This window comes from Macaca fascicularis, chromosome 6 (genome assembly GCF_037993035.2).
Source record: "Macaca fascicularis isolate 582-1 chromosome 6, T2T-MFA8v1.1".
NCBI lineage: Eukaryota > Metazoa > Chordata > Mammalia > Primates > Cercopithecidae > Macaca > Macaca fascicularis.
The window spans coordinates 146397049-146420857 of NC_088380.1; the positions used below are offsets into that span (position 1 = coordinate 146397049).

The 23809-nt window shown below is 45.1% G+C and overlaps 1 protein-coding gene and 1 pseudogene across 10 annotated transcripts in view; one reads left to right on the forward strand and one right to left on the reverse strand.

The window, feature by feature from the left end:
• Window positions 1–23809, reverse strand: part of NRG2 (neuregulin 2) — a 266404-nt gene that overhangs the window by 64023 nt on the left and 178572 nt on the right. The gene's annotated exons all lie outside the window — the stretch shown is intronic.
• Window positions 12331–13440, forward strand: LOC102115153 (prostaglandin reductase 1 pseudogene; annotated as a pseudogene).

A 23809-nucleotide genomic window follows, 5' to 3' on the forward strand; every position in this document is an offset into this window, starting at 1 on the left:
AAGACTCTGGATGGCTGAAGGAGTAAGGGTTACAGATCGCTGCAGAAAAGCTTTTGATTGCCAGGTGAGAATGCTTCTAGAGACACACACAGCCCTGTGAACCCTGGCTGTTCCCCTCAGAGTTGTGCCTGCCTGCTCAACACAGGCACACACACATTCCTCGGCAAGTGAATGAACTTCACTGATCCCTGGAACAGCTGAGAAATTGATATCCATCTACCCAGACTCCAAACCCAGTCCTCCACAGACTGTGATGTTCTGAGCAAGACTTAGTTTCCCCTTCAAAACAAAAACAAACAAAAAATGGGTCCACAGGCCTTTCTCACAGGGATTTCAGAGTGGATGAGGAAATTCATCTCTCATCTCCCTGAAATTAGGACACTTGAAAAGGGCCCAGTCTTAGGCAGCTCCTTATGTCCAGAGGCCCGTGCCAGTAGTGATTAGCTGCACCACCCTGCCATGCCCTTTTGACCCTGTCCCCTTTTCCTTTGCTCCTATGGGACACAAGGTCAGATTTTGCAGTGCCTGAGCTGGGACTCTGGTTGTAGGAGCTGCCATGGTGGGCACCTCTGTCCCCACTCCCACATTAGGAGGCTCTTCTTGCTTCAACCCACCCAATCCCAAACCCAGAAGAGAATTCATGCTCCCTGCTTCATTTTCAGACCCTCTTTGGAAAGAGCAGAAGGTGGAAGGGAAGAGGCAGGCCCATCCCAGGAGGAGCCTCAGGAGCAAACTGGGAGGGACCAGAAGAGAGAAGAAAGCATTGGCCGAAGAGAAGGTGGGGAGCCTCCCCTGGCTCCAGGGGCCGGGAGAAGAAAGCCAGGCAGCAATGGGAGAGCAAACGAGGGGAGAGGTGAAGCAACAGGCAGGCCTGGACAGGGCTGGGAGCAGGATGGGGAGAGGAAGTGAGAAACTGGAGCAGCCCCAACAATCGGGTGGGGGGACAGCATGTGAACAAGAGGACAAAGGAGGACAGCAGAGCAGGCTCGAATTCCAGTGTCCCAGGAACCTGTTGTGTGCCCTTGGGTAAGTACTTTTCTCTCTCTGGCCTGCCTCCCCATCTAGAAAATGTGAGGTTGGACTAGATGATGTTGAGAGATCCTCCTACCTGAGGAACCTAAGGTTCTAAACCTCCCAGAGAGAGGGGAAGGACTGGGAGTAGAGGAGCAGATGACCCCCAGCCCCATGAGGAAGAAGAGATGTTACTGTGTCCACTGGCTCTTCTCCCAGCCCCATGATCTCTCTCAACCCCACCTTCTGGGGCTTCTTGTCCTGGATGAAGCCCATGGTTGTTGTCAGCAAGCCCCTCTGTTAGGCTGGGGGAGGCAGTCAGGAGCTGGCAGAAAGCCTGTGGCATGGTACCAGGCCCTGCTGCAGGTGAGTAAGCTGCCTGGATTCTTGCTACCAGCCTCTTCCAGGGCATACCTTGGGGTAAATTGCCCCATCTGCAGGGAGACACTTGGGAGACTCCTGCACTTTATCTTGGGTGACCCAGAGCCACAGTTCCCACTGAGGTGAGAGGTGGGAGCCTGTCTACCTTCCCTAGGATGGGGGGTGATTCAACCCTTCTGCCTGCCTCGCTCATCAAGCTAACTGCATAATTACACAGCAATAATAACAACTGGCACTTACACACCAAGGCCTATGTAAGTACCTAATTTATTTATATAATGACATAATGACTTGTTTGCTGGCCTGGGGGCTCTGGGGACCATGAGCAAGGCCTTAGCTACTATCTACACCACCCTGGGGCAAAGTGACTCCTTGGATCAGCACCCAAGGGAGCTGTGGTTCCCAGAAACAGTTGTCCCCCACGCTGGCTGCCATCCTAGCCTAGCAGAGGTAATGAGTGGCCCAGCCTTTTGGATGGTATTTGCTCACTTCTCGCTATCCATTCTGGGTGGTCAGGCTGCAGGCGTCAGCATCCATCCTCATTCCCTTGAGGACTGAGGGGGATCCTCTCGAAGGATGCAATCTCTTTCCAGGCAGAGAGACAATTCAACCCAGGCTGGCAAATTTGGAGAGCCTCCTGGGTCACCGCCCAAGGAAACAAGAGGCCTTGCCCAATATAGGCATTTATGAGCCCAGAGGCAAAAAATTCTCTTCTCTCTCTCAGCCCTGCCCAGCCTAGCCCAACCCAACCCAGCCCAGCCCTGCCTACCCCAGGCTTGGCTGCTCCTGGGACAACAGCCCAACTTCCCTGGCCTGGTCTGGGTACTGGTTCCCAAGCCAGACTTAGTTCTCCTGGGAATTTCCTCAATGGACGATGTCACAGACACTAACTTCACAGTGGTTATGGCAGGTCTCAGAGACCCTGGAGACCCAGCTCTGGCCCTGCCCTCCTCCTTCCTACTGCCCCAAATCACCACATTCTTTCTCCTCAGAGCGCCCATTTATAGCTTATGAAAGTTCCAGCACTAACCACAAAGCAAGAACCACTAGCCCTTCTAGACTGCTGGCTCTTAGGGTACCCTGGAACTGCAAATATCATAATTTACCCAGGAGAAGGATATGCAAATTCCAAGCAGATATGATATGGAGATAGGGTCAGGAAACCTGAATTATCCTTTTAGCTCAATTGGTTTTCTTCTGGTGGTTCCTGGGGAAGTCATATTTTCCCTTTGGGCCTCAATGTGTACTTACCTGTGAACTAAGGGAAAACTGAAACGCTTTCCAGGGGCCTTTCTAGCAGTAAATCTTCAAAGAGGAGCCCTGAGTCTCCACATATGTTTCCAGCTCTAGGACCTTTGTTCCTTGCCATCGGCTGCTGCTCTACAGCTGGCCCTCTGCCAGCCTCCCTCCCACCTTTGAAGGTCAACTACTGGTTCTCTGGAAACCTCTACCCTTCCAAGCCCAGTCTGTGGAGGTATGTGGGGCTGCTCCGGGGAACTGGCGTGCACACACAGGACCTTGGGAGCTCTGAGCACCTGCGCCTGGTTATTGGATGCTTCAGAGTTCCTTGCAGGCTTCTTAGGGCTGCAGGCAACAGCATTTAATCAGCAGTCCGCTCATCATGCAACATGTTGACCTTAATGGCCTTGTGAATCTGCACTCACCCCTATGTCTGTTTCCTATACCCTGCCCCAGTCACTGAGGCTTCTGATGAGTCTGGTGGTCTCTCCATCTACTCTAAAGCAGTGGGTGCTGAAACTTATGGTCACTGAGGTGCCCACCACAATCCTTCGTCTAATTGCTTGCATTGTTTTGGGTTTCTGGCTGATATCCAGTGGAGTACTTCCTTTACATGATTTTATCCACAATCTTCCCCCAAATTATTATGTAGCTTCAACACTACTAACCCATTCTCTAGGCCCAGGGGCTCCCCCAGCAGCCAGAGGATTCATAGCTGACTGGCCTGAGGTGTCCCTGTGAGAGCCTTTGTGTCCTCTCCCCTGCCTTACCCTCCCCTGCTCCTTGAGCTACCAGGCTCAGTGCCAGACAATGCTTGCTCCACACCTGCTTAATGACAGGCACAGTGCTGGCCATTGCAGTATACAAAGACCCTGTCCTCAAGGAGCTTACAATCTAGAGGGAGGACACTTACACAGATGGACAGAAATCACAGCTTAAGACAGCAGCAGCAACTTATGTTCCAACTTATCCTGGAACTTCTTTGGAGAGACAGTTAAATGTAACCTGGGGTCAGGTGCAGTGGCTCAAGGCCGTAATCCCAGCACTTTGGGAGGCTGAGGAAGGTGGATCACTTGAGCCCAGGAGTTCAAGATCAGCCTGGGCAGCATGGTGAAACTCTGTCTCTACAAAAAACACAAAAATCAGCTGGGCATGGTAGCATACACCTGTAGTTCCAGCTACACGGGAGGCTAAGAGGTGGGAGGATGGCTTGAGCCCAGGAGGTTGAGGCTGCTGTGAACAACCAAGATCGCTACCACTGCACTCCAGCTTGGGTGACAGACCCTGTCTCAGAAAAAAAAAAAATAATAAAAGTGACCTGGGGTGGTCTGTCATGGTGGATTTCCTGTAAAAGGAAGGGGAAGATTCCAATTAGTAGAAAAGTCTGGAGGTGGGATGCGAGCAAGCTAGGAGGGGAAGTATGGTGGTCAGAGGGAGGTACGGTAACTTATAAAGGAAACAGTGGTGCTCCACACCCTACACCTGTGCCCTCAGGCCTTTCTCTGTCCCTACCACCTCAAGAATAAGGATTGCACACATCTGGAGTGGCCTTAAGGCCACTCCAGGCACGGAACTCAGCCTCATTCAGAGCTACCTTCCTCTCACTGCTTTCCAGGGTTCCCAGTATGTGTATATACACACATGCACACCCACCAAGCTGAGCTCCAAGCAACAGCTTCATGAGCTCCTCTGCCAAATTCCCCAGGACACTCCCACTCCATTCTCAACCTCTCTCATTCACTCATGCCTGTATACATACCTCACAGCCTCATCCCTCCTATCATATACCACCTGCCCATTACATAACTCTGTTTGGGATTATTTTTGCCCAGAGGTATGAGCTGCATTTCTGCATATTTAAGCTGTCTTTGATTCATTCCTGCCCGTTTTTTAGTTCTGTTTGCCCAGGTGCCCGCCCCACCCACTAGCTCGAAGGCCCCTGAGAACATGCCCATGTTGGGCTCAGCTTGCCCTACAGCTCCCAGTTCCTCCACTCCAGGTCTAAAGAAGCGGACACACAGCAGCACTGGCTCCACTTAGGTAGGGCCGTTGTAGGCCCCCCAGCTGGTTACAGGGGCCACCACAACCTTATACCTTCCATTGCTCTCTATTCTTCCCTCCCAGTGAGCCTTGGCCTTGTCACCTGGTCTTTCCCATCCTCAAAGTTACGATCCCTGCACTCCCATACATGGCCCCAGGGTGTGGCTCCAGTAATTCAAGGGCGAAGGGGCAGTGGGAGAAAAGACCAAATTATAATTAATGGTTTGTCTCCCATTAAGCTTCTTTCAAATAAACTGGCTTAATGTAATTATGGAAATGGTTGCAAGGGGGCTCTTGTTGTGTTGTAAAATAATTATGTGACAATGATCATTTTATTTTTAAGAGCTTATTACCAAATAGGCTGTAAATGGCTTCTCCTACTGAGATGGGGTGATTTCGTGGACAGAGGACAGAGGACAATGGGATTGGGAGAGCATTTCTGCTAGGGGTCACCAGTTGAAATGAGGATTCAATTTAGCAGTTTCCAGCCTCTGTAAGGAGGTGGCACCAGCTAAGCTGCCGAGACTTGACAGGCTGGGTGGTGGCCAGGGCCCCCCAGGCCCTGCTTATCTTCCACTGGTGCCTGATGCAGGCCCCTGATCTCTGGATCACCAGGGAGGACGCTGAATTCCTCAGAGGAGATTGCTACCAGGATTTTATTCCTGGTACTGCACTCTGACCGGGTGTCAGGCTGCACTGCCTGATCTACGGGTGTTTTCTCTGTATATTGTCTGTATATTCAGACAACTCTGAATATTGTCATTCAATTTACAAGTAGCAGAATTGCATAGCTTAAGAGATTATGAAAGGCTGTGTGGTAAATTCTAGATGATCAGCTAGTTAAAATGAAAGGAAGGATCATGGTGACACTTGTATCGCAAAAGATGAGCTGAGAGTACAGGAGATGCTTTCCTGGAATATGGGACAGCCTGGCACAGGCACTGATTGGGAATCCACAAAGCAGGTTCAGAGAGTGATGAATACTACCTTTTAACTGACATGTAGGAAGTCATGGAGATAAGGCTAAATAAAAAGACTAGGTGGGAACCAGGCTGCCCAGAGCACCTGGAGCTCATGCTAAGGGAATGAAAGGATATTGAAGGGTTCTGAGCAGGAAGGTGACCCAACCCAAACTATACTCTTGGAGGCTCATCTGACAGCAACATGCAGGGCAGAATGGAGCAGAATCTGGAGGCAGCAAGACTGAGCAGCAAAATGTTTAACAATGGGCTGTAGCCTGCAGCCTCCGTGGGGTGCTTGCTACAAATCTAAGTACTGATCCCACGAAAAACATTCTGAATTACAGTCTCTGGGGTGCAGCCAGGACTTGGTATTTGTAACTGTTGTGAGGCAGACGGTGTATGAAGCACACTTCGAGAAAACTGGTCCTAGAGAATCCAGTCCTCAATGCTCAGCTTGGCATTTAAAGCTTTCTGTAAAATATCCCCATCAACAATTTTCCCCTTATAACTGCATTTTTAAGGTTAATTGGGAAATAATTTACATGCCATGCAAATGACCCATTTTAAGTATATAATTCACTTTTGTGGTCTATTTACAGAACTGTGCAACCATCACTGCAGTAAGTTTTAGAACCTTTTCATCATCCCCCAAAGAAACCTCATACTCTTTAGCACCCCCTCCCCCTGCCATCCCCTTTATCCCCTGGCAACCACTGATTGACTTTCTGTCACTATAGATTTGCCTGTTCTGGATACTTCATATAAATGGAATCATACAATGTGTGGCCTTTCTTGACTGCCTTCTTTCACTAGGTATAATGTTTTCCAGGTTCATCCATATTGTAGCATGGATCAGTATTCATACCTTTTTTGTGGCCAAATAATATTCCATTATATGTATATATACCAGCTCTTATTTATATGTTCATCAATTGATGGACATTTGGATTGTTTCTACTTTTTGGCTATTACAAATAATACTTCTATGAACATTTGTGTATAAGTTTTTGTGTGGACATATGTGCTTTCGTTTATCTAGGGTATATGTATTACCTGAAATCCCACTTGGAAGTAAGATTGCTCAGTCATATTGTAACTCTATGTTTAATCATTTGAGGAATTGCCAGACTGTTTTCCAAAGCAGCTGCACCGTTTTGCATTCCCACCAGCAGTGTATGAGGGTTTCAATTTCTCCACATTCTCATCAACACCTGTTATTATCTGACTTTTTGATTCTAGCTATCCCAGTGGATGTGAAATGGTATCTTGTGAGTTTTTTAAAGCAGATTTATTGAGGTATAATTCACATACCATACAGTTCACTCATTTAAAGTGTACAATTCAATGGTTTTTGGAAAGTACATTATTTTGTTGTCATTTTGTTTCATTTTTTGTTTTTTGGGGACAAGGTCTCACTCTGTCACCCAGGCTGGAGCACAGTGGTGCGATGACGGTTCACTGCAGCCTCGACCTCGTAGGCGCAAACGATCCTTCCACCTCAGCCTCTTGAGTAGCTGGGACTACAGGCAAGCACTGCCAAGTTCGGCTAATTTGCGAATTTTTTTGTAGAGACAGGGTCTTGCCACATTGCTCAGGCTGGTCTAGAACTCCTGGGCTCTAGTAATCTGCCCGACTCAGCCTCCCAAAGTGCTGGGATTACAGGTGTGAGCCACTGTCCCCAGTCTTATTATGGTTTTGATCTGTATTTCCCTGATAACTAATGATGTTGAGCATCTTTTTTTTGTACATATTGTCCATCTGTATGTCTTCTTTGGAGAAATGTTTATTCAGATCCTTGACTCACTTTCCCCCAGTTTTATTGAGGTATAATTGACAAATAAATTGTATATGTTCATTTTTGGTTGGGTCATTTATCTTTTTATAATTGAATTGTAAGAGCTCTTTATATATCATTGATACAACTCTCTTATCTGATAAAATTTTTGCAAAATTTTTCTCCCAATCTGTGGGTTGTCTTTTCACTTTCTTGATGGTATCCTTTGAAGTGCAACATTTTATAAAATTTTGATGAATTCTACTTTAACTATTTTGTTGTGGTTGCTCATGTTTATGGTGTCATATCTTAGAAACTATTATCTAATTGAATGTCACAAAGATTTATGCCTATTTTTTCTTCTAAGAGTTTTTTATTTTAAGTTCTTACTGTTAAGTCTTTGACCCATGTTGGGTTAATTTTTGTATATGGTATGAGGTATTCTTTTGCATGTAGATATTCAGTTGTCCCAGCACAATTGTGAAATACACTACAATTGCATCTTTTAAATAAATTCCGGCCGGGCGCGGTGGCTCAAGCCTGTAATCCCAGCACTTTGGGAGGCCGAGACGGGCGGATCACGAGGTCAGGAGATCGAGACCATCCTGGCGAACACGGTGAAACCCTGTACTAAAAAATACAAAAAACTAGCCGGGCGAGGCGGCGGGCGCCTGTAGTCCCAGCTACTCGGGAGGCTGAGGCAGGAGAATGGCGTAAACCCGGGAGGCGGAGCTTGTAGTGAGTTGAGATCTGGCCACTGCACTCCAGCCTGGGCGACAGAACGAGACTCCGTCTCCAAAAAATAAATAAATAAATAAATTCCTCCTAGTAATTCTTATGTGGATTGCAGTCTGGGGACCACTGAGTTAGAGGATACAACTAGGCTAGGATAGAACTAGTCTAGGCAGTGGGTGACAGAGTTTAAACTCTGGTGGTCATATCAAGAATTGAGATAAAAGGATGGATGAGAAGTATAGGGATAAAGGAAATGGTAACTTAAGGTGATGGGGTGAATGTGTGGCTAAAGATGAGAGTAGCTTTTAGCTTTTTTAGCTTAAAAAAACCAAAGATGATAATACAATTATTACACCTCTTCTCTGTGTACCCTTTTACAGCTTAAAACATGCTTCTAGATAGCTTGTCTCAATCCGTGCTCTTTAGTGAGATAGAGAGCGCATTACTATCTTCACATAACAAATGAGGAAACTGAGGGTCCAAGATGTGGTTAGTAAGCAGCCCAGACAAGCCCCAAGGTTCTTAACATCAGTCACTAGAACACTGATAGAAGTTTGGAAAACATGGGAAAGAGCCGCTTGAGCTATTTAGACAGGTCGGATTTGGATTGCTAGCAGGAAATGACTAGCAGACATCCAGAAATGTAGGCCTAGAGTTGGATCAGGAGGTCAGGGTTGAAGATGGGGTTTGAGGAGTCACTGTTGAGGGATATCAATTTAGTCGTTATGGCAAGCAAGACTGCTAGAGAGAAAGTGTAGACAGAGGAAGGCAGAAGCAGAGAGATTCATGAGGAGATACTCACATGTAGAAGCCACTGGTGGAGAGGCCAGGAGGGAGCAAAACAGTGGATGGGGAAAAGTAAGAGGAGAACTTTCTTGGAAGGATAGGGTGGGTCAACAAGTAGCAAACACTGAATAAAGAAGTAAAAAAAGTTTTGCTTAAATCTAGCCATGCCTGGCTGCAGAAGTGAGTACAATATGCTTCTGAAATGATTACCCTCCTAAAGGCAGAGAAGCCAGGCCAGGTTTCTGCAATTTCAGTACAGATTAAGCAGGCAATGCTGGGAGTTCTGAGCTTCCACTCAAAGTCAGGGAAATGGCAAGTAGGGGATCACTAACCCACTCCACCCCACAACCCCTGGGGCCCCATACAGCCTTGTATCACTAGAAGCAAGAAGCACTTGCCAGGAAACTGGTCCTTATGTTTAGCTTGTATGCATCAGCTGCTTGAGAAAATGATCTTTAAGGTTTCCTGAATCCTTGTAGCTAAATGATACTCTGGAGAGAGGAGGTGACAAGATGAGAGAAGTGATGTTTGACTGATCAAGCATTTGGAGAAAGTTACTGGATCCTCTCTGGTTACATATCTTAGCCCTCATGAGATTCGTTTTTATCAGGGTAGAGGTGGGTGTTAAGTTACATGGCTAAATTCCTGGCATTATGATAGTTTGAATCAATTGAACAGGGTTCTCTGAGCATCTAGTACATGCAAGCTAAAGATGGTGGAGGATACAGCAATGTTGAAGACAGTCTCTGTCTTGAGGAGCTCACAATTGCCAGACTAATGACAAGAGATGTGGTTTCTTGTATATACTTGGCATGCAAATACTTGGGAAAACAAAATTGAATTACAATATTAATACAGGACTCTAAAAGAGAAGCAATGAATGTACACCATGCAATACTAAGTAACCACTTCAATGACAAATATGTTGGCTATGTCAATGCACAAAGATTGTAAATAAAACACAGCAATTGGATTAGGCAGAGATCACACCAGAAACAGCTATGCAAGGCTCGCAACCAAAATCCAAAAGACTGTAGAGGGCAGTAAGAGTTGACCTGTTTGGCATCCCATAAGTTTCGTTCCTGTAAACTTGCTTAGGTTCATAACAGAAATGAATTGTCCAGAAAATAAGTGCAATAGAAATGTGGAGGATGGAATGGTCATGGAGGAATGAGACCACAGGGAACATCTCAAACAGGGAGAATAGCATGTGCAAATGTTCAGAGGTAAAGATGTATAGATTATATCAAGACATAGTGAGTAAACCAGCTTAGTTTGGAAATGTAGATTTAGATCCTGATGTGAAGGCATATAGGCCAATCTAAACTGTCTGGATTCAATTTTATAGGTTGAGGAGAGTTTCTGAGGGTTTTGGAGAGCAGTTCTCATTAATCTTCACAACTGTGAGAATTAAATGAGTTAAAAGTAAAAGTAAAGTTCTTAGAACAGAGATAAGTGTTTGTTTATTATTACTTTCAACTTTGCGGTTTGTCGCCCAAATAAGCCATTAGTTTCTTGAGAGTAGGGACTACATCTTCCAGAGAAGAAAGGAAGTAGTGGGAATCAGGTAACCCAGACACATAGGGTCAGAGAAGGCTTCCCAGTATAAGCCAGAGAAGGCTTCCCAGTATAAATAATAAACCTTGTTTATTATTACTTTCACCTTTGTGGGTTGTCTCCCAAATAAGCCATTATTTTCTTCAGAATAGGGATTACATCTTCCAGAGAAGAAAGGAAGTAGGGGGGATCAGGTAACCCGGACTCATAGAGTCAGAGAAGGCTTCCCAGTATAAACCATGCTTCTCTGAGACCTCAAAGATTAATCAGGTTTAAAGAAGGGGGCATCTGGAGTGGAGACTGAGGATAGGGAAGACAGAATGCTCCAGACAAAACAAAACAAAACAAATCACAGCATATAGGAAAGCCCAAAGTGGAGAGAAAGTGTGGGAACTAACAAAAGCTTAACTACCATCTTCTGAGGAGGTATCTGTTTCAAAATCAAACGACAAAGTGATTACAGCAAGGCTGTAGGATACAAGGTGAATAATACAAAAGTCAATCGCTTTCCTATATATTAGCAGTAAGTGAGTGAAATTTGAAATGTAAAACACATTATCATTTACATTAGCACCATCTAAAATGAAATATTTCAGTATAAATCTAAAAGATATACAAGATCTATATTAGGAAAACTACAAAACTCTGATAAACAAAATCAAAGAACTAAATAAATGGAGAGATATTCCATGTTCATAGATGTGAAGACTCAATGTTGTCAAGATGTCAGTTCTTCCCGACGTGATCTATAGATTCAATGCAACTCCAATTGAAATCCAGCAAGTTATTACTATTTTGTGGATATCAATAAATGTATTCTAAAGTTCATGTGGAGAAGCAAAAGATCAAGAATAGCCAACTCAATATTGGAGGAGAACAAAGAAGACTGACACTACCTGACTTTGAGACTTTCTGTAAAGCTACAGTAATCAGGACAGTGGGGTATTGGTGAAAGAAAAGAACAATAGATCAGTAGAACAGAATGGAGAGCCTAGAAATAGACCCACATAAATATAGTCAACTGATCTTTGACAAAGGAGCAAAGGCAATACAATGGAGCAAAGGTAATCTTTACACTCAATGGTGCTGGAACACTACAGGTAACTTAGCTACCTGTAAAAAAATAAAAAGAATCTAGACACAGGCATTTCACCACTCACAAATATCAACTCAAAATGGATCACAGACCTAAATATAAAATCCAAAACTATAACACTACTAGAAGATAACATAGGAGAAAATCTAGATGACCTTGGGTTTGGCAATGACTTTCTATACAACACCAATGGCATAATATATGAAAGAAATAATTGATAAGCTGGACTTCATTGAAATTAAAAACTTGGCCAGGCATGGTGGCTCACACCTATAATTCCAGCACTTTGGGAGGTGAAGGTCGGTGGATCACTTGAGCTCAGGAGTTTGAGACCAGCCTGGGCAACATATTGAAACACCAAAACACTCTACAAAAAATAAAAATAAAAAATTAGCCGGGCATGGTGGTGTGTGCCTGTAGTTCCAGCTACTCAGGAGACAGAGGTGGGAGGAACATTTGAGCCCAGAGGGTTGAGGCTGCAGTGAGCAAAGATCATGCCACTGCACTCCAGCCTGGGTGATAGAGTGAGATTCTGTCTCAAAAAACAAAAACAAAAACAAAAACAATTAAAAACTCCTCCTCTGTAAAAGATAATGTCAAGACACTAAGAAGATAAGCAACAAACAGAAAAAATATTTGCAAAGGACACATCTAATAAAGAATTTTTATCGAAAACACACAAAGAACTCTTAGAACTCAACAATGAAACAAAAGACCCAGTTAAAAAATTATCAAAAGACCTAAAGAGTCCCAGCCGCCTTCCCCAGCAGTGGAACCCTCCGACTCCTGAGCTTCAGGATGGTTCGTACTAAGATATGGACCCTGAAGAAGCACTTTGTTGGCCATCCTACTAATAGTGACTTTGAGTTGAAGACAGCTGAGCTACCACCCTTAAAAAATGGAGAGGTCCTGCTTGAAGCTTTGTTCCTCACCGTGGATCCTTACATGAGATTTTTAGCCAAAACGTTGAAAGAAGGTGATACAATGATGGGGCAGCAAGTGGCCAGAGTTGTGGAAAGTAAAAATGCAGCCCTACCAAAAGGAACTATTGTACTGACTTCTCCAGGCTGGACAACACACTCCATTTCTGATGGGAAAGATCTGGAAAAGCTGCTGACAGAGTAGCCAGACACAATACCAGTGTCTTTGGCTCTGGGGACAATTGGCATGCCAGGCCTGACTGCCTACTTTGGCCTACTTGACATCTGTGGTGTGAAGGGTGGAGAAACAGTGATGGTTAATGCAGCAGCTGGAGCTGTGGGCTCTGTTGTGGGGCAGATTGCAAAGCTCAAGGGCTGCAAAGTTGTTGCAGCAGCAGGGTCTGATAAAAAGGTTGCCTATCTTCAAAAGCTTGGATTTGATGTTGTCTTTAACTACAAGACAGTAGAGTCTTTGGAAGAAACCTTGAAGAAAGCCTCTCCTGATGGTTACAATTGTTATTTTGATAATGTAGGTGGAGAGTTTTCAAACACTGTTATCAGCCAGATGAAGAAATTTGGAAAGATTGCCATATGTGGAGCCATCTCTACATATAACAGAACCGGCCCACTTCCCCCAGGTCCAAACCCAGAGACTATTATCCTTCAGGAGCTTCACATACAAGGCTTTGTTGTCTACCGCTGGCAAGGAGATGTCCGCCAAAAAGCTCTGAAGGACTTGCTGAAATGGGTCTCAGAGGGTAAAATCCAGGACAAGGAATATATCATCGAAGGATTTGAAAACATGCCAGCTGCATTTATGGGAATGCTGAAAGGAGATAATTTGGGGAAAACAATAGTGAAAGTATGAAAAAAAGGACACATGGAATCTGGAGGCCATTTAAATGATTACTTAATTTGTTTTTCACCATTTAGCAAAAATGTATACTACCCTAAATGTCTTAGAAACAGTACTTGTAATGAGTTTGATCTACTTAATAAAATACGTTTAAGTGGTTAAAAAAAAAAAAAAAAAGACCTAAAGAGGTGCCTTACCAAAGAAAATATACAGATGGCAAATAAGCATATGAGAAGATGCTCCACATCATATATCATCAGGAAATTGCAAATTAAAACAGCAACAAGATACTATGATACACCTATTAGAATGCCCCAAATCCAAAACACTAATAGCACCAAATTCTGGTGAGGATGTGGAACAACAGGATCTATCATTCGTTGCTGGTGGTAATGGTAAGCAGTATAGTTACTTTGTAAGACAGTTTAGCCGTTTCTTACAAAACTAAACATACTCTTACCATATGATCCAGCAATTGTGTTCCTTTGTATTTACCCAAATGAGCTGAAAACTTATATCCACAGAAAAACCTGCACAAGGATGTTTATAGCAGCTTCATACATCATTGCCCAAACTTGGAAGCTACCAAGATGTCCTTCAGTAGGTGAATGAATAAATAAACTGTGGTACATCCTGACAATAGAATGTTATTCAGCATTAAAAAAGAAATGAGATATCAAGCCATGAAAAGACATGGAGGAAACTTAAATGTATATTACTAAGTGAAGGAAGCCAATCGGAAAAGGCTACATACTGTATGATTCCAACTATATGATATTCTGGAAAAGGCAAAACTATGGAAACAGTAAAAAGACCAGTGATTGCCAGAGGTTGAGGGGAGGGAGGGATGAAGAGGTGAAGCACAGAGGATTTTTAGGGCAGCAAAAAATACTCTGTATGATACTATAATGAATACATGTCCTCATACACTTGTCCAAGCCCATAGAATGTACAACACCAAGAGTGAACTCTAGTGTAAACTATGGATTTTGGGTGATAATGATGTGTTAATCTAGGTTCATCAGTTGTAACAAATGTACCACCGTGGTGGGGAATGTCGATAGTGGATGTGATTGTGCATGTGTGGGACAGGGAGGTATGGGAACTTTCTGTGCTTCTGCCCAATTTTGCTGTGAACCTAAAACTGCTCTAAAAAAAGTACATCAATTAAAAAAAGCAATTGACAATTATGAAGCAGTGTTTGTGCCACATGCTATAACCCTTATTAAAATGTATCTTGCGCTCTTCAGGAGTCTCCTAGGCACTCTGCGGGAGATAGCCCTGAAGTGCAGGGATAGAGCATGACGGGCACAGGGCGGAAGTAGGTTACCAGGACTTGCTAAGAAACACTGTTTCCTGTCCAGCTCAGCCATGAGTTAGCTCTGTAGCCTCAGATGGGTCTCAGACATTTCCTCTCTCACTCTGTAGCCTAGTTTCCTCCTCTCCAACAAAAGCCTTCGATGGACTATACCCTTAGCAAGGCCCCTTCCAGCTCTCATGTCCTATACCTGTGCTCAAGGGCCAAAGAACTTGGGAGCTCTGGCCCTTTGGTATGTTAACTTGAGAAATAGCCCTTAAAATCAACCTCCAAGGGCTCACGCAAACCCAGAGTCCTAGTTTTAATTCATAAGGCCTGACAAATGAGAGACAAAGAAAATCCTGAGGGCTGATGGGACCCATTTGGCCTACTCGGGACTGTCATACTTGGGACTTCCAGGCCTCCTGAAGGGAGCAGCAACTCAGCCAGCTATATGAGCACTACTCAAACAATACCAGGTGGGTTGATGCTGCAAACAGCAGTCCTGTTGGTCATCTCCCTTGTGCTAGATGCCAACAAAGCTAGGTGGAAAGACTGGCTCTGACAGCTGTAGGGAGCAGTACTGTGCCAAGGAGTTTCCAGCTTCAGGATGGCAAGAGGAAGCAGTGGAGAAGTTGGCAAGCAAACGTGGCCTGGTCCAGCCCTCCCCAGGATCACTAGGATGGATGAGTAAGACCTGGTCCCATGTTCTGTTGCCACCTCCCACAATCCTGCAAGCCAGGCAATGGAGGGATCTTTGAGGGACCCATGATCCTAGATGGGGGAGAGCCCCTGGCTGTCTGGGCTCAAGAATCTCTGGGGGATTGCCATCTCTTTTGGTCAGAACTGAACTCTCTCACAAGAGTGCTAAATCAATTCAGCTTTGATAAGAATAAATCTTTTTGGCTTGTGAGACAATACCAAAAGTACAGAATTTCTGGTAAAGGAGAAAAAGAAAAATACCCTGAGTATTTTTTTTAAGGGCAATGAATTATGCCTTCCTCGTTGGGTTCTACAGATGGAATTACTCAACCGGCTTGTTCTGTTTTAATTAACCCAGCTAATAACTTCCCTGCTGGATTCCCTTGTTCATAACTTCTTGATTTCACATAATAACGTGTTTGTTTCTTCCTTTGTGTTCTAATGAAATGATAATAACCTTCCCTGGCATTCATTTCATCCTTAATATCCGGAGATTTCATTAATATAAACCCTCTTTCCATCTGCTCTTGCTCCCTTTTAAAGGAAATATTTCTGTGTCCTCTTTACTTGTCTTTTTTGGGGAGGCTCAGCTAATCTTGTCTTTCCTCTAGAAAGAATCTTTCTGCAAGGCTTCCCTGGGCTGTTGGGGCTTGGCACAGGCTCCCTCAGCCATCTCCCTTTCCGGGGCCTCGCTGAGGTCCCTTCGCTGCTACTTCTGGGACAAAGACCACTGCTCACTTGGAGCCTGGATCTGAGGAACGCAAAGGCATTAAGTTGCTAATACATTTTTGGAATGGGATCAAGGTAAGAAGAGTGAAAATGACACAGGTGTGGGGATCTCGAGAAGAGATGCGGATTGCTGCCTAGAGCTGGCCCGAGTCTCAGGACAGTAGAACACATGAAGCCTGGGAGCAGCCTGCAGGGAAGGCATGGGCAGGAGGAACAGGAGGATAGCCCAGGGCTCAAAGAAGATGTGAGGCTAATAAAGGTATTCAGATGAAGTAGGGGTGGTGGAGTGTGTCAGTTCATTCATGAGTTCTACTGTATGGTTTTCTTTTTGTTGTTTTCTTGGTCAGGAGCAAAACCCTGACTACCAGGGTGGAAAATTCCCTATGAAGCTATTGTCCTGTGTTCTGACTGAGGCTGCACCATGCAGCCATCTGCATCCCACAAATTCTGCACTCACCTCTCTGTTGTCTTCCACTGCTCCTCAGCTTTGTCAGTGTTTACTGGACACTCATGAAGCCTGAAAACACGGTGCTGGGGGGACCTTCCTCCACACTCAAGGAGCTTGCACACTGGTGGGAAACTGAGATGGTGCTCCCCAAAGCGCTAACAATACCAAATCTCAAGGGCTGGTGCCCACTGTGTACCCTGAAGGGCTCAGAAGGGGAAGCTTGCAGCTAAGTGGCTGGGTTCAGTTCTGTCCTGGTAAATATTATCTTTGGTTTCTACTACGATCTAGACTAGAAGCTCCCTCCAGAGGTCCTTCTATCTGTAGATAAGCTAGCCCCCAGGAGTAAAACAGTTCAGGCTCTTGAGCCAACTGAGAGAGGCAAAAAGTAGAGGTCCTGCAGACGAACCAAGCCCTGGGACGTACAACCGTGCTGGCAGAGGCCACGGGCAGTAGCTTGCAGCACAGGCTCCTGAGGTCTGGTAGAGGACCCTGCAGGGATGGGGAGCTTGAGGGAAGATGTTGGCACTCTTCTGATCCATCCTACCTCACCTGCCTGGCCAGCACAGACCTCCAGGCCCCACCTCTCTACCCATTCCACAGGGTCTTCCAAGCAGCCCATCCATGGATGCACGGAGGCAACTCCTGATAGCTGGCCAGCTCCACTCTGGCTGCCCAGGCAACTTTACCTTATTTCCTTCCAATTCAGCCCCCTGCCACATGCACTCAGTAGGTGCAGGCAATGTGGCTGTTGCAGCCTCTGAGTCACCCCATTGACCCTAACACAGCAGCAGGGTGTGGAGAGAGCCTAGGGCCTTCCTCTGACACAGGAAGACAGCAGAAGTACCTTTAACACCCACAAGATGAACACCTGAAGACTTGTTTCTTTGGTCCCCAAGAGGTAATGTGTCATGGCACACATGCTCTGGCTGCTCTGCCAGGGTCAGCATGGCATGGGCATGAGCCTCTTTACTCCCTGCACTTGACATTTGTCTCTATACTCTCTGAGCCTAGTGTGGATGCTGACTAGGGAAGGATGGCCCCACAGAGGCAGCAGAGGAGGAAGTGCTGGTGTGTGAGCCCTCTGTAGGGAGCAGGGCACACATAGTACACATGGTCGTGCTCAGTGGCATCTGGTCATATAAGCCTGGCTCTCTATGGTCTGCTGAGGTAGCCACCCCTTTCTGATTCTCCCTGCTTGTCAGACCTCAGGCTGGCTGCCATGAGTGATGATGCTATGCTTATGGCCTCAGTATGGCTTGCATCAAGTGTGCTGCTGAGTAAGAATGAGCAGGGCCCCTGTGCAGGAAAACAGGCAGGAAAACAGTCTACCTCTGCTTTTTCTGCTTCCTTACCTCCTTAGGCTAGAAGTGGTCAGCTTCCAACCTCCAGGCTCAGGCACCTTTGGGCTGCCTCTAGCCCAAAGGTGATACATGAATGTTCATCTATCAGTTCATCCATAACTTCCACTGTCTGGTTTTCTTCTTTCCTGTTGTCTTGGTTGGGTGCAAGTAAATCTGTCCAGCGATTGAACCCCTACTCCCTCCATGGATTGAACGTCCATTCCCCCTCCTTTGGGAAGTCAGATATTACTACTTACAACTTTCTTTCCATTCCAAAGCGGATGTGATGGGCCCCATCTGTGAAGTGTATCACCTGAGCTCACCTTCCAAGCACATTCCAATCAGACCTTCTGCCAGGCAGTTGAACACAGTCCCCTCTGTGACCATGGAAGGAAGAAAGGCTGCCTGCCTCCTGCAGGGAAGGAGTCCAGGGCCTTGTGCCAACCACCCACCCCCAGGACTCCACATTAGGCTGTCTCTACTGTACCTAACCTTAGTTTCTTGTGCAAAGTCAAGATTCTCATACAGTTCTGCTCTAAGAGGCCAAGAAGAACCTAATAAAAAGATGTGGTACCTGGCAAGGATCACAGCTGTCTCTCCGGGAGACCATACTGGGAGCGTGTGCAAGTGGGAGTAGTAGTCTTTCTTCCTCCCCCACCTGCTATGCTTATTCTCGGCTCACTCTGGGCTCAGATGCCTCATACCTGCCCTACTGCCCTGTTCCATTTGAAACCTTCACTGCAGTAAGCTCCAGGCAACTCTTCTCCCCCTCCCTTCCCCCACCGCACTTAATCTTGCTCCTGGTTCCAAAGTCCTCTAGTTCCCTGCTCAGAAACTGTGGGGCTCCTCAAAGAATGAATCAGACTGGAGAAATAAAATTATAAAAAGGTAATCTGCTGAGGTGGGCGGATAACTTGAGGTTGGGAGTTCGAGACCAGCCTGACCAACATGGAGAAACCCTGTCTCTACTAAAAATAAAAAAATTAGCTGGGCATGGTGGCGCATGCCTATAATCCCAGCTACTAGGGAGGCTGAGGCAGGAGAATCGCTTGAACCCGGAAGGCAGAGGTTGTGGTGAGCCAAGATCGTACCATTGCACTCCAGCCTGGGCGACAACAGTGAAACCCTGTCTCAAAAAAAAAAAAAGTAATCTGGTAAAGTCTACAGGACAAGTTTTGAGCACTCTCTGGTCCTCTCTCCCCTTATCTCATTTCCAAAAGGAAACTATCCCCAGGATTATTTCACTGGCCTTGGATGAGATGGCCACCAGTTCACAACTTTATCTACCTCCCCTCTGGGAGGTCAAGATGTGGTCTTTACAGAGATGCGTGCTATGCCCTTAGTCTGCCTCGTACTCTAGAAAAAGCCCGATTTGTCTTAGAAAGCATAAGCCATCCCAATCCTCACACAATCACCCCACTGCACACCCTACAGTCCCCAACCAACAGCCAAAGGCAAGAGACAAAAAGGAGCTCCCTTGCTATCAGTCAGCCCTTTCTGACCAGGACTCTTAGAATCAGAGCAGCCATTGTGACAAAGAGAACAAGTGAACATGAATGCCCAGGGCCTAGGTCCCATCACTGAGGCAAACTCTGTGTCTTGTCCCATAAGGGCAACGAGCCCGGCCATCCTGATAGCCTTCTCAGGAGGACCGTTTTTTTCTGCAGCAATGAATATGGTGGGTCACCTACTTCCTGAAATTGCTGCCCCACTTGTCCTCTTCTCCCAGGTTTCCTCTCCTGGCTTTTCCAGTTTTCTGAAGGTCGTTTCTCTTTCTTCTTCACCGATGACCACTCTACACGTAAGTGCTTCTCGAGATTCTGTCCTTGTCTCATTCTTCCACTAATTTATTCCTCTCTTCTAGAAACATATGAACCCTGACCTTGACCAAGTGTTGGGCAGGCATTGGCCATCTATTTCCTACTCTCCACTCAAGGATTTCTACAATCCCCAGAGCAACAGCTACCACTTCTCCTAGAACAACCCAATTGTGTCTCTGATGCTGGTCTTTCCTGATGGTCAACTCTGTGCTCTTAACTCCAGCTGAAAACTTGCCCCTGGAAGATGAAGCTCAGCCACTACAAATGGAACTTACTGTCTTCTCCCTGAGCCTGCTCCTCTGGCTCTTGACTTTCTGACATCTATTACCCGCCTCAGCTTTTCCTCAGTCACTTGAGCTGAAAATCCAGAGTTGTCTCTGACTGACAGTGTGGCATCACATCCTGTCACTAGCTGTGCCTGGCTAATTCTGCCTGCCCAATGTTTGTCTAACACATTTGCCTCTTCTCCTCTACTCATTCTCATCATGGCCATCAAAATTAAGGCTTCCAGCATCTTCCAACTTTCCCCCTTTATCTTGGTTCTCTATTCTAGCACCCCATGAAACATCCCACACATAGTTGCTCTATTAATCTTCCTTCAAAAGCTTTTATCTTGTCACTTCTCTGCTCAAAAGTCCTTCTGAGCTCTTGGCCAACTCTCAAAGAGTGTCCAACCCCATGGCCTGCCACTCAAAGCACTCCATCTTGTGTCCTTTGTCATTGTTCTGCCTCACACAGTCTGTCATCTGGCCACATGGTTCCCAAACATACCTTACTTCCAAACATTTCTTATTCTGGCTCCTAGGCACCTCATGCCATATCTGCAATTTCTAAACCTACCCATCCCTAAAGAATAGAATATGATGTTGCTTCCCTCCAATGACATTAAGCATGTTATACCTTCTACTACAGTGAATCCTGTGGCCTCATTGCCCTGACTAGACCATAATCTTTGATGAATGGGATGTTTTTTCATTCCTTATTGTACTCCCAGCACATAACAATGGCTGTTCATAGGGCTTATCAGATGAATGAAAATATAAATCCTGCTTCCTAGGGAATGCAAGAGAATAGAAGAGATCAGGTATGAGCTATGCATTCCTCAGAAGCCAGGTAGGAAGAGTGGTCACAGTTGTACAGAAATGCCTGCCCAGCAGAGAAGCCACACTTCCACATGGGTGCCAAGCAAACAGTACCCTCAAGAGGCTATCTGTAGGCCTCTTTTCTCAAATGTTTTTAACCACAGGATTGCTTCCCTCCTTGGTCAAAAGATTGGATGCCGTGACTTCTCAGCAGGCCCTCCAACAGTCTGATTCCTTCATCTGGCTGGGGCTTGATGCTCCACAAATTCCTCACAGGTCAACCCTCCCATCAGCTGCTGTGTCACTTTGTCAGTGAGAAAGTGACTGATATTTCAATAGATTCTGACTTTACCTTGGAGAAAAAGCAAGAAAATAACCAAATACGATAGCATCCCCCAAAGTGGGACAGTCACACCTCATTTGTCTGAATTTGTGATGTCACATAGGGTAAGCCATTGTGACAAGATTCTTAACTCAAGGCATTCTCTTCAGCTTCAGAGGGGGCTTCTGTACCAACATTTTAACATGGTTGTTTGTGGGACAAACAAGGATTAGTGTTTTTCCCCAGCACCTTGATTTTTCCTAAGTTTCTCCTACTCCAAGTCAGGACTGGGTTTATTGTCTTTCAGACCCAAGTAAACAACCAGCCTAATGCAGAACTTGTCTCTTTCAACAAATGTGCTGTTTCATACTTTCCCTGGGGGAAGAAGGTGAGTGAGTTAAAAGAGAAGTCTTCTCTTCCAGTCTGCAGATGCTAGAATAAACCAAAGGACTTGGCTAAGCACCTAGGAGGTGATCATGTCTATAACGCACTGAAAACAAGATGTACCCTAAAGAATCCCTGCAAAGGGATGGTTTATGTTTTACCTGTTTTAACCATGTGTAAGGTATGTTTGGAAAAGGATTCAACAAAGAGGACCACACTCCTCAATGCCTCAGAGACAGAAAAGGAACAGAGTTCAGTTCAAACTTCTGGGAAGGTTCCCTTTGGTTTGTGTTTCCTCTCCTGGTAGGAGGTCTGCTTTCCATCTCTGCAGAACACACTTCTGCTTCTGATGATAAAGTGCATGCCTCATTGGCTTCTAGATACTTACCATCTGTTGCTATTCCAACTCATGGCCCCACTTGACAAAAATGGCTGGGGAAAATCCACCAGCCACCAGGAGAAAACAAAGGCTATTTTGGGCTACCAAGCAGGGGTTCTGAGTGCAGCAGCCCATGGGTGGATCCTGATGAAGAGCACAGCTGGGGCTAAAGCAGACAAGCAGGCCATGCGATGCTGTCTGAAGTAACAAGAGGCTGTGCAGGGAACATTGGGTCACCAGACCCCATTCAAGGAATCCACAGATTTATCTGAGTCTGTTCCACACGGTAACAGTCAGACTAGTGGCCAGAAAGAACAAGAGGTTACAAGTCCAACTAGAATAAAAAGCCATGGCCACATGAGCTTTGAGTCAGATAGATCTGAGTTTGAATGCTCGCCTAGTCATTCTCTCTCACTAACTTTGGCTTCATCATTTAACCTTTCTGGGTCTTAGCTTCCGCGTATGGAAAATGAGGATAATGATACCTATCTTACAAGGGTGTTCTGAAGACTAAATGAAAGATAGTATAAAGTGCTCAGGCCAAGACCTGTCATACAGAAGGAACTCAATTTACTGATATTCTAGAGAAAAAGACATACTCCCAATCCAGAAAGAGTTTATATTCTAGTTAGGAATACAAATTACATAAACATTAGCAAACAACAGGACATGCTCCAGCACTAGATTATGGGATATACATTTAAACATAGCAGTTAAGAGAGTAACAAGATCTCTGAGAGTCCCAATAATCAGGGAAGTCAACATAGAGCAGGTGGGATGAGAGTAGGTTTCTGAGAGTAGGGTCGGAAGAGATGAAACAGAAAGGAGGCCCTTCCCCTGGTCCGAGGCCACAGGGAAAATGCTGAGGCCAAGTTTAAAGAGTGAAGCCCAAAGGCCAAGTACAACCAAGTTAATTTTGAAGGAACTCCAACTGGATCCAGATACTGGATTTAGAAGATAAAGAATTCAAAGGATTTATTATAAATATGTTCAAATAATTATAGGAAAATATACCATCAAGAAACACACAAGTAGGGAATCTCAACAAGGAAATGGAAACATATTTTAAAATGGACTACAGAGCTAAGGTGCACAATTTAAATGTAAAATTTAAAAATCACTAGATGGGCTCAACTGAGGATTTAAGATGGCAGAAGAAATAATCAGTTAACTTGAAGACAAATGAAAAGAAACTGCCTTAGTTAATGAACTACCAGGGAAATGCAAATTAAAACCACAACAAGCTATCACCTCACACTTGTATGGACAACTATTATCAAAAAGACAAGAAATAACAAATGTTGACAAGGGTATGAAATGAAGGGAACCATTGTACAAAGCTAGTGGAAATGCAGATTGGTACAGCCACTATGGAAAACAGTATGGAGTTTCCTAAAATAATTTAAAATAGAACTACCATATGACCCAGAAACGCCCCTTTTGGGTATATTACACTTCAAAAAGATCACCATTTCATAAAGATCTGCACTCCCATGTTCACGGATGCATTAGTCACATTAGCCAAGATATGGAAACAGCCTAAATGCCCATAGTTGTATGAATGGATAAAGAAAATGTAATGTGTGTGTGTGTGTGTGTGTGTGTGTATGTGTGTGTGTGTATGTGTGTATTTATTTTTCAGGCTTTAAAAAGGAGCTCCTGCCATTTGCCACAACATGGATGGACCAGGAGCACAGGAGGATGTTATGCTAAGGGAAGTAAGCCAGACATAGAAAGAAAAATATTGCATGATCTCACTTATTAGTGGATTTTTTTTTTAAAAAAAGCTTAAATACACAAGATAGACAATGAAGCATTAGTTACCATGAGAGTGGCATGGTAGGAAATTGGGAGATGGAGGTCAAAGGATAAAAATAGCAGATCCGTAGGATGAACAGATCTAGAGGTCTAAGGCATAACATGAGAACTACAGTTAATAGAATTGTACT